Source organism: Cupressus sempervirens, chromosome 9 (assembly GCF_028749045.1).
Source record: "Cupressus sempervirens isolate cs-2001-9-10 chromosome 9, ASM2874904v1, whole genome shotgun sequence".
Taxonomy (NCBI): Eukaryota; Viridiplantae; Streptophyta; class Pinopsida; order Cupressales; family Cupressaceae; genus Cupressus; species Cupressus sempervirens.
The window spans coordinates 711982552-712000242 of record NC_143126.1 but is presented as its reverse complement, the minus strand read 5'-3'; positions in this window follow the sequence as shown (position 1 = coordinate 712000242).

The window sequence follows — 17691 nt, the reverse complement described above, 5'->3', positions numbered from 1 at the left end:
CCCTTCATTGATCCTTATTTGATGGTAGCCACTTTTCAAGTCTATTTTGGTGAAGTATCTTGCCCCCCACCTCTAAACAATCCATTAGGTTTTCAATTATAGGTATTGGAAACCTATACCTAATGGTGATTCTATTGATGACTCTAGAATTGGTGCATAGTCTCCAAGTTACCCCCTTTGTAGGTGCTAACACAGTAGGGATTGCACAAGGGCTAATGCTTTTCCTAATCAGTCCTTGGTGTAGGAGTTCTTTGATTTGTTTGGCAATTTCTTCATTTTTCTATGGTGTCATCTTGTAGGCAGCTTTTTTAGGTAGGGTGGCTCCTACGATAAAGTCTTTTTGGTGGCTAACAAGTCTCTTAGGAGGTAGGGAGGCTGGTTGCCCATCACTTACTATGTCCTTTTACTTCTCAAGTAGTTCTTTCACCTCACTAGGGATCTCTATTTTCTTACCAATAGATTCATCTTTGGGCTTCAAGACCAAGGCATATCCAACTCCCCCTCCTTCCTCTAGGGTCTTTAGGAACTCCTTCTCTCCAACCATGAGTATACTTGGTGTAGATTTCAGCTCTCCCTCTTCTAGCAAAGATTGAATCTTGAATGTCACTCGATCTTTCTTGAAGGAACTTGAGTTCTTAGTACCATCATGTATAGCTTGACTATCAAATTTCCATGGCCTTCCAAGTAGAAGGTGGGATGCATCCATGGGAAGAATGTCACATAGGACCCTATCTTTATACTTCCCTATAGTGAACTCCACACATGCTTGTTCTCCAACAAGTATATGCTGTTCCTTTTTGAGCCAAGTGACCTTGTAGGGGTTTGTATGAGGGATTCTTTTCAATTTTAGTTTGCTAACAACCTCTTCACTGATAATATTATCAATTAAACCTCAATCTATGATCACTCTACATAATTTCCCCAAGATTTTGCATTGGATTCTAAAGAGGGCTCTCCTTTGGATCCTCCCTAACCAGTTCTTTGATGAGTGTCCTCCTTATCATCATGTTCTCTCCTTCTTCTGATTCAAGTGGGACCTCAAATTTTATTGCTGCTACTAGACTCTTCTTGGACATAATTTACCCTTTTTGTACTTCCTTGGGAAGTTGAGCTCTTCTTAGGACACCAGTATATAGGATATCCTAGTTGTTGACAATGATAACATTTCATGGTAGCAAAGTAGGAGGAGCCTCTCCCTTGACTATTGGTTCTTCCCCTGCAATTGGTGTTAGAACTTCTACCCCTATTTGAGTTTCATTTTTCAGAACTTCCTTCTTACTAATCATAACTTTTAGTGTCTCCTTGGGGTTTGTAGTCCAGTCCTCTTCCTCCATAGCCTCTACCTCTTCCATCTCTTCCCTTGCCTCTACCACTTTGATTTGAATCTTCCTTCTTTTTGTACTTTTCTTCTACCTTTAACGTAAGTTGAAAACATTTATGGATTGTTGTAGGAGTCCACAAATCAATTTCTTCTTGAATGTTCAATCTAAAACAACCTAGGTACCTAGCCATTTTAATGGCTTCACTTTCTTATACTCTAGATCTTAGACATAAATTATGAAATTCTTTAGTATATGTGACTATATCCATGTACTTTTTCTTTAGACTTTGCCTCTTATGCATTTGGATTTCATAATCCTCAGGCAAGTACTATTCTTTTATTTTAGTTACCATTTCCTTCCAATTCACTATAGGCTACTTGCATAACTTCTCCCTTTCTTCCTAGAGGTATTTCCACCATGTAAGTTCTGCTCCTCTTAGTCTTGACTTGGCCACTTTGACCTTTTGTGCTTCAATAATGCCTTCACATTCAAAATGGTTTTTCATACCTTCTATCCAATCCATCACCAATTCAGGATCCATCTTCCCACTGAATAAGGGAACACTTTCTAGGGCCTTTCCTCCCAAGGCCATAATAGATTTCAAAAAAAGGCTCTTCATTGATAGGAGGGTCAAGTTCAGGGACAAGGTCTTCTTCATCTACCTTCCCCTTACCACTTGTGCTGCTTTCACCTTCTTAATTCTTCTTAGTTGCCTCAACAACTTCCTCTAACTTTGCCTTAATTTCTTCCAAAGATTCTTCTAAGATTATATTCCTCTCTTTCTATTCACCCATCTCTTTGGCTAGCTTTACATTGGTCACCATGGCTGACTTTCCAATGGATTCTTGAGTTGTAAGCATCTACCCACTTTCCCAAATCAACTTGATCTGATACCAATCTGATGTAACACAAGGTAGGTTGCTAACACTTACTCCTAACTCTCTTAGGACTTTCTTATTCCTATGCTTAGCCTAATAGGGTTCTTTACTCAATCCCAAAAAATAGAGGATCTTTAGTAGATCCTCCCACAAACTCCTACCAAGGTAACATCAATAAATTGCTCGCTTGCTCCTTTTCAAAGTACTATTCCTAGGCACCTCCATACACCAGTTTGCAACCAAATGGACTATAACTCCTTTTTTACGAGATGAGGGTTTCCATAAGCCATATTTTACCTTCCCTAGACTCCTAGTATCATTGTTTGGAAAGTTAAATACCCATTTTTTTCCAAGACCAAAACTATCCAAAAATAGGCCTAGTTAATTAGGTCTCCTAGTTAGGCAAAACAAAAAATATCTCAAAAATTCCCTTAGAAAGGTAGAAAAAAATTTCATTTATAAGTGTGCTTTTGGAAGACTACAAGGATTTTTAGGGTTTTAGGTTCTCAAGGTGTCCGTACAACAAAAAGCAAGAATTTAGCCTTAATACAAGGGTTTTCAAGCAAAAATTGCAGCATCACCTAGGGCCTCTTCACAAGGGTAGCAAATTTGATCTTGGAAAATTATCCATTGGTAAAAAGTATCATTTCTTGTCACTCTATCTTCTCCAAGTTTTGTTTGAAGTATCAACAAAATTCAAACCTTCATGTTCCTTCTTTTAGCACTGTGATTCCCTAGCCAAGTGCACAAAACTTGCCAAGCGCATCATTGGAAAAATAGAAAACTTCATTTTCAAGGCCCAAGATTTATAATACATTATTTAAATGATTTCCTCTCCCATTTACCTCATTTCCATGATGATTCCATGGTGAGAACTCATGGGAGAGTCATTTTTGTGCGGGTTGCCTGGGCAAGACTAGCAAATATGGCATTTCCAAAATAATTTTCAAAACCTTAACAAATAAACACTTGAAAGGAAACTTAATAAAGAAAAAATTACTTTAATATCATAAAATAATTGAATCTAAAGTTAAACTAGAGCCATCGATCAACTGGTTTGATCTTGAATTGCAAGAACTAAAAACTTTAAAGAGAAAAAATGCTCAAAATTGTTTCTATTCAAATGCAATATATCTTCTTCCAATGTCTAATCTTTTGATCTTGATACTTTTAGGTCTTATAAGGCCTCCCAATTCATTGGTTTAGTTACACCAACCATTTTCCTTCTTTTCCATGCCATTTCAAGAAAAATGCAAAATTTGTTGTCAAGCAACTTTGGCAATTTTTACATTTTTGACTTCTATACCCTTGAATTTTTTTTGGATGGATATAAATAGGTCCAATAGAGGTTATTATGAATATCTTAGCCTCTTGGCAACCAAAATACTCATTTTTTCCCTCTAGAGCTTGCTTGAAAACTTTTGGCAACTTAGTAACTTTTTACAATTTTTGACAATAATTGATCAACTTTGCATTGAAAGCATTCCAAATACTTGGACAAGATGGAAAATCAATACTTAGCACTTAGTTGAGTCATATTCCATTTCTCAATGACTTGTATGGACTTTGACCCACTTTGACCACCTAGTGTCCACCCAAAGTTTATTAGCACACCTAGACAAGGCTTAGTCAAACCAACTTGGCCTAAGCACACCATCACAACACAATGAATTGGATAGAGTGACAACAAACCTAAAAAAAAAAAAAAAAAAAAACAAAAAAAGGGTTTAGGTGCCATGTACCAATAATTGTCTCCATATCAATATCTAACAACTATATCAATATATAATAACTTTAAATAATTACCTAAAGTGGCTTAGCCACATCTCCTAGATGTACAAAACTAAATAATTGTTTAACCACAATAATATTACATTTTATCCAAAAATTTACAATACCAAATCCTAACACTACACTCTAAAAATGTAAGATCTAGCAAACTAATATTCTTAAATATATTTGTAGAGAATGAAAATTTAAACATTGCGAATGATAATGACACTCACTAAGGATTCAAATCCCAACCATATAATCTAGATAAAATTTAGGCAACTACTATTGGAAATATAAGAGGAGTAACAAAGAGGGGAGGGTTGAATCAATTACCACTAAAATAAATCCCAAATCTCTTAGATGTCAATGCAGATTAAACTGTATGCTGCTATAACTTGGCAAACACACATGCACTCAGTTTACACTAGCAATTGCTATAACTTGGTAACTTCTCAAAATGAAAATCCTTAAGATATTACCTGTGATTAATATTACTTAACTTAGTTGCATACACATAAAGGAAATAACATGAAAACAATTGACACCAAGATTTAACGTGGAAACCAAATTTGGGAAAAACCACCAATTGCAACTAGTTACTAATTTTCACTCTTCTAAAGTGAGTCCCGTTAGGATCCAACCTTGTTAAAGGTTACAAAACACACTATTAGGTGTGATCCTATTAGAGTATTTAATCACCCTGTTAGGAGTGGTCTTGTTAGAGGTCTAGAGAATTCAATCTAGAAATGCCACCTTGTTAGAGGATTTACAAATAGCTATTAAGCCAACTTGGTTAAGCGATTTAGATCACTGCTACAATGCTTAGAAAGTAACAATGAGATGATCGAATTTTTTTTGCAATTGAATTGATAATTACAGATCTCAATTCTAGCTTATATACTTGATCCTTCCTGATTGAATGTATCTTTGCAACTTAAGAAGGATATTCTGCTTATCCTTATAATTCATTTCCTCTAAGCATCATCAAATCTTCTATATTTTTCACACATTCAATCTACAACTAACTTATATTTATATATTACGTAATGTTAGGTGATCTTGAATATAACTTAGAATACTTATTGTTCATCTCCTCAGTTAGCTAGAACCAACAAACAAAACAATTGAACTTAATATGCCAAAACAAGAAAATCCTTCATTAGCCAACCTAGCTCAATAGACACTAACTCAACAACAATTTTCTTGTGTTAACCAAGTGAATTCAATTAACACTGCATATTCACAAAATTCCTTTGGTAACTGAGTGAGCTCAGATAGCACTACTTCCATCCAATATTTACTTCATTAACCAAGTGAGCTCGGTTAACACTCAACTTCTACAAACTTTCCTTTAACGATCAAGTGAACTTGGTAGATAATGACTTTTGAACTAAACAAACTCTGGAATTCTCGACAGATACATGAAACTATCTTCAATTCCTGAGTGAGCTTGACATACATTGACTGGAAATGATATGACATTTTGTGTAACATCAAAGACAATACATAATTAAGTCAATTATTTTTTATGATCTTCCTCTTTGGTATTGATGGCAACACAACATGTCATAATACAATGAAATTTTTTAGAGAAAGAATAAAGTAAGGAACATATCCTTAGTTTCATTTTGATTCTCATCCATGAGAAATCTCTCTATCAATGTGAACTCCCTCTACTTTCAGTTTCTCCCTCTGTTAGCAAAATTTTGTTTTCAATATCTTCTTCTGATAGAAAACTTCACTTCTTTGATATTAGACCAAGTTGTTTCTCTATCATCTCTAGACATATATACCCTTCCTCTTTATAAAAATTCTATGAGGTATGACAATAAACTTCTCCCTCTTAGACATCTCATGCCAAAGACAATATTTAGTGAATATCAATGTACCTTATGTACTGATTCATTTGCAATGTGCCCTTGTCAATATTGCATCAACGAACTGATCTTCAACATGCTTTGGTTGATGCATCACTAAATGTCCTTTTAGTGAACTTTAGATAGGGGAATGACCCCTAACTTACTTCTTAGATACAAAAATGCATCATCAGGTAATGACTTAGTGAATATATCTACAATTTTCTCTTTAGTACTCACATATTACAATCTTACCTCTTTATATTGTACCAATTCTCTCAAAAAATGATATTTTATAGCAACATGCTTGGTTTTGGTATGCATCATAGGATTCTTTGATATATTAATTGCACTAGTGTTATAGGAGAATATAGCTATTGGATCCTTGATTTCTATCTTCATACCTGCCAATTGTTGCTCGAACCAAACACCATTTAAAAAACTTAACTATTGCTACCACATATTCTACCTCTACTATGGATTAAGAAATATAATTCTACTTCTTGCTTTTCTAAGACACTACTCTTTTACCAAGAAAAAATGCTCCACCAGTGGCGCTCTTTCTGTCATCAACAATTCTTGCCCAATCAACATCTATGAATGCTTTTAAATCAAAATTACATTCCTTTTTGTACCATAATTAATATTCTTCAGTACCTTTTAGAGACCTCATGATTCTCGTGATTTCCATCATGTGATTTTCTTTGGGATTTGTTGAAAATCTTGCCACCATACCAATTGCTAATGCAATATCAAGCCTTGTGTGCACTACATATTAAAATTTTCCAATCATTGATCTGTATGTGGTCTAATCTACCTCTTTGGAATCTTCATTTTTGAAAATCTTATGTCCAGTAGACATAGGTGTTCCAACTGGTCTTGAATCTTCCATTCCAAACTTCTTTAGAATCTTCTTAATAGTATCATCTTTCTTCTGCTAGGTTTGCAATCCATCAAAGAATTTTATCTCTCCAAACATAGACATCTCAAATTCTTTACTCATCTCTTCTAAAAATGCCTTACATAAGTCATCATTTCCTGCAAATAAAGTGTCATCCACAAAGATTTCTACCGACACAATCTTCTTGTCTAGTCCTTCTTTGATGTGTAAACTACTGTTATCATTTGTTCTTTGAAAACCAATCTTTATCAAATAGTTATGAAGACTTTCATACCAAGCTCCGGGAGCTTGCTTGAGACCATACAATTCTTTGTGTAATTTTTAAACCATATCTCTTTTGATAGGATCTACAAAACCTTTGGGTTGTTCTATGTAGACTTCCTCATCAAGAATTCCATTGAAGAATGCAAATTTTACATCCATTTGATAAACTTTAAATCCTCTATGTGTTTCATATGCTAGTAAAGTTCTAAAACCTTCTAATCTTGCAACAAGAGCAAAAATTTCACCATAATCAATACCTTCTTCTTGAGAATAACCTATACAAACTAACCTTTCTTTGTTTCTAGAAACTTCTCCATCTTCATTTAGCTTATTTTTGAAAAACTACTTTGCACCAATTACATTTTTATCCTTGGGTTTATGAAAAAGAGTCCAAGTCTTATTCCTCTCTATCTGTTCTATTTATTTATTCATAGCTTTAACCCAACTTTCATTATCCAAAGCATCTTTAACATTTCTAGGTTCAAATTCAGTAAGAAAACACGTACCTTTCAATTTGTTTCTTGTCATTATTCCATCTAACTTGTCTCCAATGATTTGATTAGGTGCATGATTCTTTCTAACATATCTAGCTAACATAGGTACTTTGGATTTGGAGTATGTTCTACTAACCTCTTCATGATCTTCTATATCAAGCTTGGTTCCCACTATTTGTGACTCGAGTCTATTAGACTCGATTTCCTCTAGCACTAGCTCAGTAGCTTCTGACTATGACTTGGGTTGCACTAGTTGCAACTTGATAGCTTTTGGAGATTTTGGGGACTTGGGAGGTGAGCCCCCCTAACTTCCAAATAGATTTGGAAATGTATCAGGTTCATAGTAAACAAATCTTCTATAATCCTCAGGTTATTTGTTGCTTTCTTCTTCACTCTTTTTTGCAAACTCATCAATTCTTATATGTGCACTTTCTATGATTTTATGAGTAGATATATTCAAACATTTTTATGCTTTACTTCTATAGGAGTATCCAAGGAATATGCCTTCATCATCTTTGACATCAAATTTGCCTTTCCTAGATTCCTTCAAGATATAACATTTTCTACCTAATATTTTCAATTAACTTACATTAGGTTCATAATGAGTTTGATTTGAGTCTTTCTTCAATTGTACTCTGTTCAAGGTATGCACTATAGTACTAATTAATTCCTTCCAGTATTTGATTGCAACATTCTTTTCTATCATTAAGGTTCTTGTACAATTCATAATGGATATGTTCCTTCTTTTTGTTATACCATTTTGCTGAGGTGTATTAGGGGCTAATACTTGTCTCTTAATTCCTTTTTCAATCCAAAACTCATTGAATTCTTTTGAAATGAATTCACCACCTCTCTCTGATCTCAAACATTTTATCTTCTTTCTAGTTTCCTTCTCTAGTCTTGCCAGAAACCACTTAAATTTTTGAAAAGCTTTAGATTTTTCTTTTAGATACATTACAATCATCATTTAGAATAATCATCAACAAATAGAATAAAATACTTATCTCCATTGTACTCTCTATTCCAATAGGTCCACATAATTCTGTATGTACTAGCTCCAAGACTTCGTTTGAATGATAGTCCTTTCTTCTAAAACTTGTCTTTCCCATCTTACCAATTTGATAATTTTTGCATAGGCCCATATTAGGTTTCCCCAGGCTAGAAATACCCCTTACTTTTTTCTTCTTGATTATCTTGATTAGATAATCAAAGTTTACATGACAAAATCTTTTATGCCATAACCAACTTTCTTCTACTTGAGCAAAAAAAACATGAAATTTTAGTAAGGTCTAGGCAGAATAGATTACCTTTTGTTTGTTTGCCAGAGTCAACCATATTTCCTTTTCCATCCAGTAGCTTGGCCTTCCTATTCATGAATTCTACCTTGAATCAAATGTTATTCAACTGTGCCACACTCAGTAGATGATGCTTTACTCTTTCAACTCAATAAGCATTATCACATCTAAGTTCATTGGTTAGTGAGATGCAACCTTTTCCTTTAATGCAACAAGGTTCATTATATCCAAATCTCACACTACCACCATCATAATGTTCCATGTGTTCAAACTTTGTTTTATCACCAGTCATATGATGTGAGTAGCCACTATCAATAATCCATGTATCATTTTTGCTAACATGAGAGATGAGTGTCATTTTATCTCCTTCATCATCATATTAATCTTTTACAACAATATATACCATTTCATCATCTTCATTATTATCTGAATTTTTAGCTATAAAACAAGATTTCTTACCTTTGTCCTTGTAGTTCTTGAAATTCTTGAAGTTTTTGAAATACATCTTGCCTTTGAAATTTTTGTGCTTCTTTTCATCTTTGTCTTATCTATTTGGACATCTTGCAATAATGTGTCCAACTTATCAACAAGAGAAATTGATTAGAGGAATCTTTCCTTTATATTTTCCATTGCCTTTGGGATACCTTCTTGCAAACAATGCTTCAATGGCTTCAAGATCACTATTAGAACTATCTTCCTCTTCACCTTTAGATTGTTTTCTTTTAGACTTTTTAGCTTTCTTCTTGAGTGATACCTTGGCTTCAAATGTAGACTTAAGATTGCTAGAACTAGGAATATAATTATCATAGTTATTTAGTTCAAACGCAATCAATCTTCCAACTAAAGCATCCAAGTTTATCTGGTTATTTGGATCACATCTCATTTCTTGAATAGAAAACATTCTGATTGCATAGATATGAAAAAGGGTTTTGAGTACCTTGTTTACCACTGTTACATCATCAATTGTTCCTCTAGAGGCTTTGGTAGCATTAATACTAGCTTTGATTATATCAACATATTTTGCAATGTTTTCATCCTCTCTCATTTTCATCTAATCAAACTATCCTCTAAGACTTCCAAATTTGGCTGTCCTTACATTGCCATCTCCTCCATAGATGGCTTTTAGCTTGATCCACATTTCATAAGCAGTTTGAAAATCTTTGATCTCATCAAATTTGGCATAGTTTAGAGATAAAGCAATATCGATCATCATGATATTATGACTCTTTTTCTCTGCAATTTCTTCAACAGTCATTGTTCTAGCGGGGGCCTTGTATTTGGTGTCTAGATACTTCAATCCTAAATCTCCAATGGTTGTCTAGTGTAGCCTCATGATTTCTTGCCATCTTTGAAGCTATCTTTCTTTAACTTTGGGATCTTCCTTCTGTAAGACATCTTGATCTTTTAGCTTAGGTCCTTGAAACCATTTTTGGAAGCACCAAAAACTCTGATATTGATTGTTGGAAATATAAGAGGAGTAACTAAGAGGAGAGGGGTGAATCAATTACCACTAAAATAAATCATAGATCCCTGATGTTGATACAAATCAAACTGTGATTAAATTGTATTTTATTATAACTCGACAAACACACATATACTCGGTTTACACTAGAAAATGTTGTAACTCAGTAACCGCTTAACATGAAAATATTTAAGATATTATCTATGATTAATCTTACTTAACTTAGTTGCATACACATAAAGGAAATAACATGAACACAATTGACACCAAGATTTAATGTGGAAACCCAATTTGGGAAAAATCATCAATTACAACTAGTTACTGATTTCACTCATCTGAAGTGAGCCCTATTAGGAGCCAACCTTGTTAAAGGTTACAAAAAAAAATCTTAGGTGTGACCCTATTAGGAGTGGCCTTGTTAGAGATCTTTAGACAATTCAATTTAGAAATGCCACCTTGTTAGAGGATTTATAAATAGCTATTAAGCTAAATTGGTTAAGAGATTTAGATCACTACTGCAATGGTTAGAAAGTAACAATGAGATGACCTAATTTCTACTACAACTGAATTGTTAATTATAGATCTTAATTCTATCTTGTATACTTGATCCTTCTTGATCAAATGTATCTTTGCAGCTCAACAAGGATATTTTGTTTATCTTTCTAATTTACTTCCTCTAAGCATTATAAAATCTTCTCTATTTTTCACACATTCAATCCACAACTTGATCTTATATTTATCTATTACATTATGTCAAGTTGACTTGAATAGAACTTAAAATACTTATTATTCATCTCCCTAGTTGGCTAGAACCAACAAATACAATAATTGAACTCAATATGCCAAAACAAGAAAATCTTTCATTAGCCAACCCTGCTCAGTAGACAATAACTCAACAACCATTTTCCTATGTTAACCAAGTGAATTCGGTTAATACTACATATTCACAAAGTTTCTTTGGTATTCAAGTGAACTCAGTTAACACTGGTTCCATCCAACATTTTCCTCATTAACCAAGTGAGCTCGATTAACACTCAACTTCTACAAACTTTCATTTGACAACCAAGTGAACTTGGTAGATATTGACTTTTGAACTAGACAAACTCTAGAATGCTTGATAGACATAGGAAATTATCTTCAATGCCTGAGTGAGCTCGACATACACTAACTAGCAATGATATGACATTTTGTGTAACATCAAACACAATACACAATCAATCAATTGTTTCTAAAATCTATAACTTTCAACTTTATCCATTACTTAATTAAAAGTGTATTTTAATCAAAATATAAATCAACTAAATTCTTTAGACTTTAGATATAAAAAATGTAAACTACAAAGATCTCTAAGTTTCTTGGAAAGCTCTCCATCCAAGATGCATGTGTGGTCTAGGGTGATAGCATGATGATTTGATGTTATAAAATGATATATAATTATAGCATGACACTCTATGCTTTAATGTGTATACAAGATTATAACTATTTATGTATACAATAGTAGGAAACTATTCTATACCTTGACATGTAAATACATTTATATTTATTTATATACACAATTTTATCACCTCTATGAAAAATTAATAAATAAATTAAAAATAAAAATATTTAATAATAGGTGGGTTGGTGGTGGTTGGGGTCCCTGTTCTCTTCTTTTATAGTAAATTTCATCATGGAGAGAGCCACTCCCCAACTTTACAATGGTCATTTTCCCAACCCATACGACTGTTTTGTTAGTAGTATCTACATGGTATTTGAATCAAAGAGGAAAATATATGTAGGGGTGAATATGATATGAGGCAGAATATAGGATCTATCCTTAACCCAAATTCCCAAAAGGAATGATCCAAATCAATTAACCACAAGGAAGTGATCAATTCATAAATGAATCAAATAATAGAGAATATGAAGAAAGGAGGAAATCCTATAATCTACTATAGAAAGTAAGTACTTGAAACATTGAATGAATAAAAGACAAATACTAACCTCAAAGTAGGGAAACTTTAGAAAATTCTGATTTCTAATGTCTGTGTACAGTTTTAGAGAATTCTACAACTTGCTCCGAACTAGAAATGTTGAGACAGAGAAAACCTAGAAATTTTTTGTCCTTCTGAGGGTAGGCCGACCTTGACCTAGATAGTGGGGCATAATCTTACCTTGAGGCACAATTATACCCCAAAAAGTCAACCTTGATCTGCACTACTCTAATGAAAATTTTGTTTACGAATCTCATAAGTTCAGCAAAAAAGGTATCCAAATTTGCACTTTAACTTGTTGTCCTGTACTTGTACCTACAAGAAAAATGGTTTTGTTGTTCAGATGAGGGGTTTGCCTTGGTCAAAACCCAATTTAGAATCAACCCTAATAATAGAGTTGAAATAGAGAATGCTATCAAGTAGTAGAAGTAAATCTAACAATGAAGCTATGATATTCAATAGATATGCAATTGTATTTGAAATGTAAACAAGTATGTTGATATGAAAGCTTGACATAACATTAGCTAATGCAAATCAAAACATCCATGATTGTATGCTTGGAATCTACCTTGAGAGAAGAATGAATATATCTAGAAGATGAACAAAGGATCTTGAAGGAAGATCACACCACCATGATGGTTAGATCTAAAATTTTGAATGATGATTCTTGAATGCTTGAACCAAATCCCTTCAAAGGGTTGAATGCTTGAATCCTTGATCTTCAATAAAGAACTTGAAAGCTTAAATGGTAGAATTTGGATGCTTGATCATAGAAATTTATCTCTAGATTGTCTCCTTATAAAAAGTAGGTAGTCACTCATAAAAGTAGATATGCGAAGTCATGGTTAGCTAAAATGAGAGAAGAAGGCTTCCTTATATAGAGATCTAGGAAAAAACTTCTAGAGAAGGTTGAAATTGGAGAATTAAATCCCAATTAACCTTAACCCCTAGAAATGGACCTAGATTAAATATATTTTAAGAGTTTACCATTTTGAAACCCAAAAAAACCAACCTAGAAACAGGAAAATGAAACTTTCTGAACCTTGATATCCCAAAATTTTCAAAACTTTAAAATTGGACTTGGGGTTAGGGATAAGGTCAACCTTGCCCTAGGTCAGGGTCAAGGTCATCTATGACCTAGGTTAAGGTTGAGGTCGACCTTGACCCTTCAGGTTGTCATTGACCCAGAAAGTCAAAGTCTTCAGTTTCTCAGAAAGAGGCTAGAAATAAGGAGAGAGAAACAAAATAGGGGGAAACAACTAGATCCATGAAAAGACCCATTCAAGGCACTTGAAATGACCCCAAACCACTTACTCAGAGGGATAAATGCTCTTAATATGGAAGTGCTTCCATTTTAAGATGATACATTAAGCCCCCACTTTAACAAGAGTATAGATTCAATTCAAACCCTTGGTAAAGGAGAAGAAAGAAGAGATTCAAGTGGATTCACAATGAGATAAAATTACACTTAGCTATAGACATAAGTGCCTAAGCTAAGGATTCTAACTCAACATACATGCACAAAGGTGCAAAAAATAAAAAATAAAACCAAAACAATACAAAAGAAGGGTTAGTACTAAACAAACCCAAATCAACTAGTACAAGAAAAATTGCTAAGAAATATCTCTCATACTAATATCATATTTGGAAAGCTATCATAAAAGCATAAATTATTATCTAAGAAAGACAAGAGCAATACTATAAATAACATAGCTTCATGATTAAGTCCTACAAGCATGAAAGTGAAAAGAAAGAAAAGAAAAAGTGATCACCTTGCCTAGTAAGATGCCCACCTTACCATGAATCACCAAGAGAGAGGGAGAGCCCAATAGGTGGCCAAACCTGATATTTCAACCATAAATTGTGCTTGCAATTGTAATGCATCTTCTGACAGCTTATGAAATACACATAGATCCACCTTCTTGTATCACTATGAATATGAAATATGTGTCTCCTCAAGATTTAGCAACTTATGTGTGTTACCTTCAGAAGATTTAACATATTGAAAATTGAAAAATGCATGTATCTTTAGGACTTAACAACTTATGTGTGTTACCTTCTGTGATTTAGCATATTAAAAATTGAAAAATGTGTGTCTCTTTACGATTCAACAACTTATGTGTGTTACCTTCTAAGATTTAGCATGTAAAATAAAAAAAGTTATAGTACAAGGGAGACCCTATATATGACCCCCTCCTTATCATGGCTGTCTTCCATACATGATAAGGAAGAGGAAGAGGATACCTACTTCACAATGTAAGGAGATATCATGTTAACAATAATATACACTATGTTCTTAGAGAAGGGTATTGACCCCTATGTCCATGAGCATAAATAATTGTGAAAGGATATGTCACTTATAGAAAAAGGATCCTCAAAGAAAGAGATATTATCAACAAGACCCCCACCATAGAGGAGTGCATTTAAATAAAATATCATCTTTCAAAGATAAAACAAGCAGGAACAAAGATTCAATCATCAAGCCTCCTTTGAAGAAGAGAAAACAAATCTTTGGAATGAGGAAAACAACACTAACACCAAAGCAAGGGTAAGAGTTTATAAAGAACATAATTTTCAATATAAAGAAGAGGTGATGACCTAGGACAACAACCTCTCAAAAAATATTATCCATAGTTAAACATCTATCAGTATGAAGAAATAATATCACAATATAAATAAGTACCACTAAGCTAAGAAAAGTAGTTCCCTATACAAAGAAAAATAAGGAAGAACCTTGCTCCCCAGGGAAGAAGACAACAGATAATTTTGCAAAAAAATGTCTTATAAAAGATAGATTGAATAGTGCATAATACAAAATCATAGAAAAATAGGAGGAAAGAATACCAATTAAGCCTAATAAAAAGCCTAATAGATCCTAGGAGACTGGATAGAAATGCACCTCTTGCCCCCTAGTCTAGAGATAAGAGGAGAAGAGATCTATATTATATTAGAATGAGGGGAATCCATTATATCAAAATTATGAAGAAATTGTAAAACTACATGAGAGTGAGATATAATTCCAAAAGAAGCTCTTTCATGAACATATAATTTGAAATGTTTACAATCAACAAGTAAGTGTGTATTAAGATAATGAAAAGGACATTTATACTTGGATAAGGCATTTTTCAATATGGGTTTAAAGATTTATTTTTTGAAATTCACCTTTTTAGCCACCTATTGACGAATATCAGGGTTATCTAAGGTAGGTGTAGGGAGAGGATTATGAAGAGGAGGATGACGATTAACATTACCTACCTTAACTTGAGATTGTGAACAACCAACACCATGAAAATCTAGTTTAGGGGGTATATGAACTGGATACTTAATACTATGCTCATTAACTCCAAGCCCTAAACCTCTATAACCTTATTTAGTTATCATATTATATCATGTAGGGTACATATCATGTAAAGTGTTTACAAGAGGTGATTGGCTATCATGTTCATGAGTAAAGGTTGTATAAGGTGGAATAATAGGTTGTGAATAAATTTATTTACCCTTTCCTTTAATATCATCATGAATAAGAGGAGAAGGTAAATCAAAGAAGTCTTGTACATTTGCATCTTGAACTATAGCTTGAATTCCATAATAAGTATGGGAAGAATGAGGATTAATAGATGGAGAATTAGGCATCGGATTAGGAATGATAGGATTAGGATTAGTAAGATTAAGAGATGGTGTATCTTCTACCAAATCCTTCACATAATCCAAAAGAATAATAAGTCTACCACATGAATCTTTAATGAAAGTTTTGAATGTAGGAAGATTAGTATCAGTCAAATTCATAAAAGCATAAGTGAGAATAAAATGAAGGATCATCAACATAATAAAGTGAATGATACTCTCACAATCATCATAAGTATGGTAAAGAGATGCTAAAAGAAGGGTAATAAGGAACATAACCACACACCACAACATCTTAATAATCTTTATAGTAATGAAATGCAAGAAATGGTTTTTTTGTATTTTAGAATTTTAAAATTCAAGAGCATAAACTAAGTCTAATATTAATGCAAGAAAAGACCTAACAAATATGAAATAAAATTTAACATTGCAAAACACAATAGGGCATCTAATTCCATAAAAGAGAGGGGGTAAGCTTGTCGGGTTCACCAAAATGAATAATGAAGGTGAACACACAAGATAACATGAAAGAAAATATAATACCAAAAACACAATAGGGCATCTAATCCACAAAAGAGAGGGGGTAATCTTGTTGGGATCACCAAAGTGAATAATGAAGTTGAACAAACAAGATAATACGAAAGAAAATCTAACACCAAAAACACAATAGGGCATCTAATTCCATAAAAGAGAGGGGGTAATCTTGTCAGGTTCACCAAAATGAATAGAAGAAAATATGTATAGGGGGAAATATGATGTGAGGGAGAATATAGGATCTATCCTTAACCCATATTCCCAAAAATAATGATTCAAATTGATTAACCACAAGGAAGTGATCAATGCACAAATGAATCGAACAAAGAAGAATGTGAACAAAGGAGGAAATCTTATAATCTACTATAGAAAGTAAGTACTTGAAACCTTGAATGAATAAAAGAAAAATATTAACCTCAAAGTAGGGAAAATTTGGGAAATGCTAATTTTTGATGTCTGTGTATAGTTTCAGGGAATTCTACATCTTGCTCTAGATTGGAAATGTCAAGATAGAGAAAACCTAGAAAACTTTTGTCTTTCCAAGTGTAGGTCGACCTTGACCCAAATAGTGGGGCACAATCTTACCCTAGGGCACAATTGTACCTCAAAAATTTGACCTTGATCTACACTACTGTGACAAAAATTATGTTCATAGATCTTGCAAGTTTGAAAAAAAGGGTAACTAAATCTACACTTTAATTCACTGTCATGTACCTGTACCTACAAGAAAAATATTTTTGTTGTTTGGATGAGGGTTTTTCTTTGGTCAAACCCTGGTTTGGAATCAACCTTAATAATGGAATTGAAATAGAGAATGCTACCAAGTAGTAGAAGTAAATCTAAAAATGAAGCTACGATATTCAATAGATATGCAATTGTATTTGAAATGTACAAAAGTATGTTGATCTGAAAACTTGAACATAACATTAGCAAATGTAAATCAAAACCTCCATGATTGTATGATTAGAATCAACCTATCTAGAAGATGAACGAAGGATCTTGAAGGAAGATCACACCACCATGATGGTTAGATCTAGGGTTTTGAATGATGAATCTTGAATGCTTGAATCCTTGATCTTCAATAAATAACTTGAATGCTTGAATGGTAGAATGTGGATGCTTGATCATATGAATTTATCTCTAGATTGTTTCCTTATAAAAAGTAGGTAGTCACTCATAAAAAGAAGATGTGCAAAATCATGGTTAGCTAAAATGAGAGAAGAAGGCTTGCTTATATAGAGATTTAGGGTACAAACTTCTAGAGAAGGCCAACACTAGAGAATTAGATCTTAATTAACCTTAACCCCTAGAAATG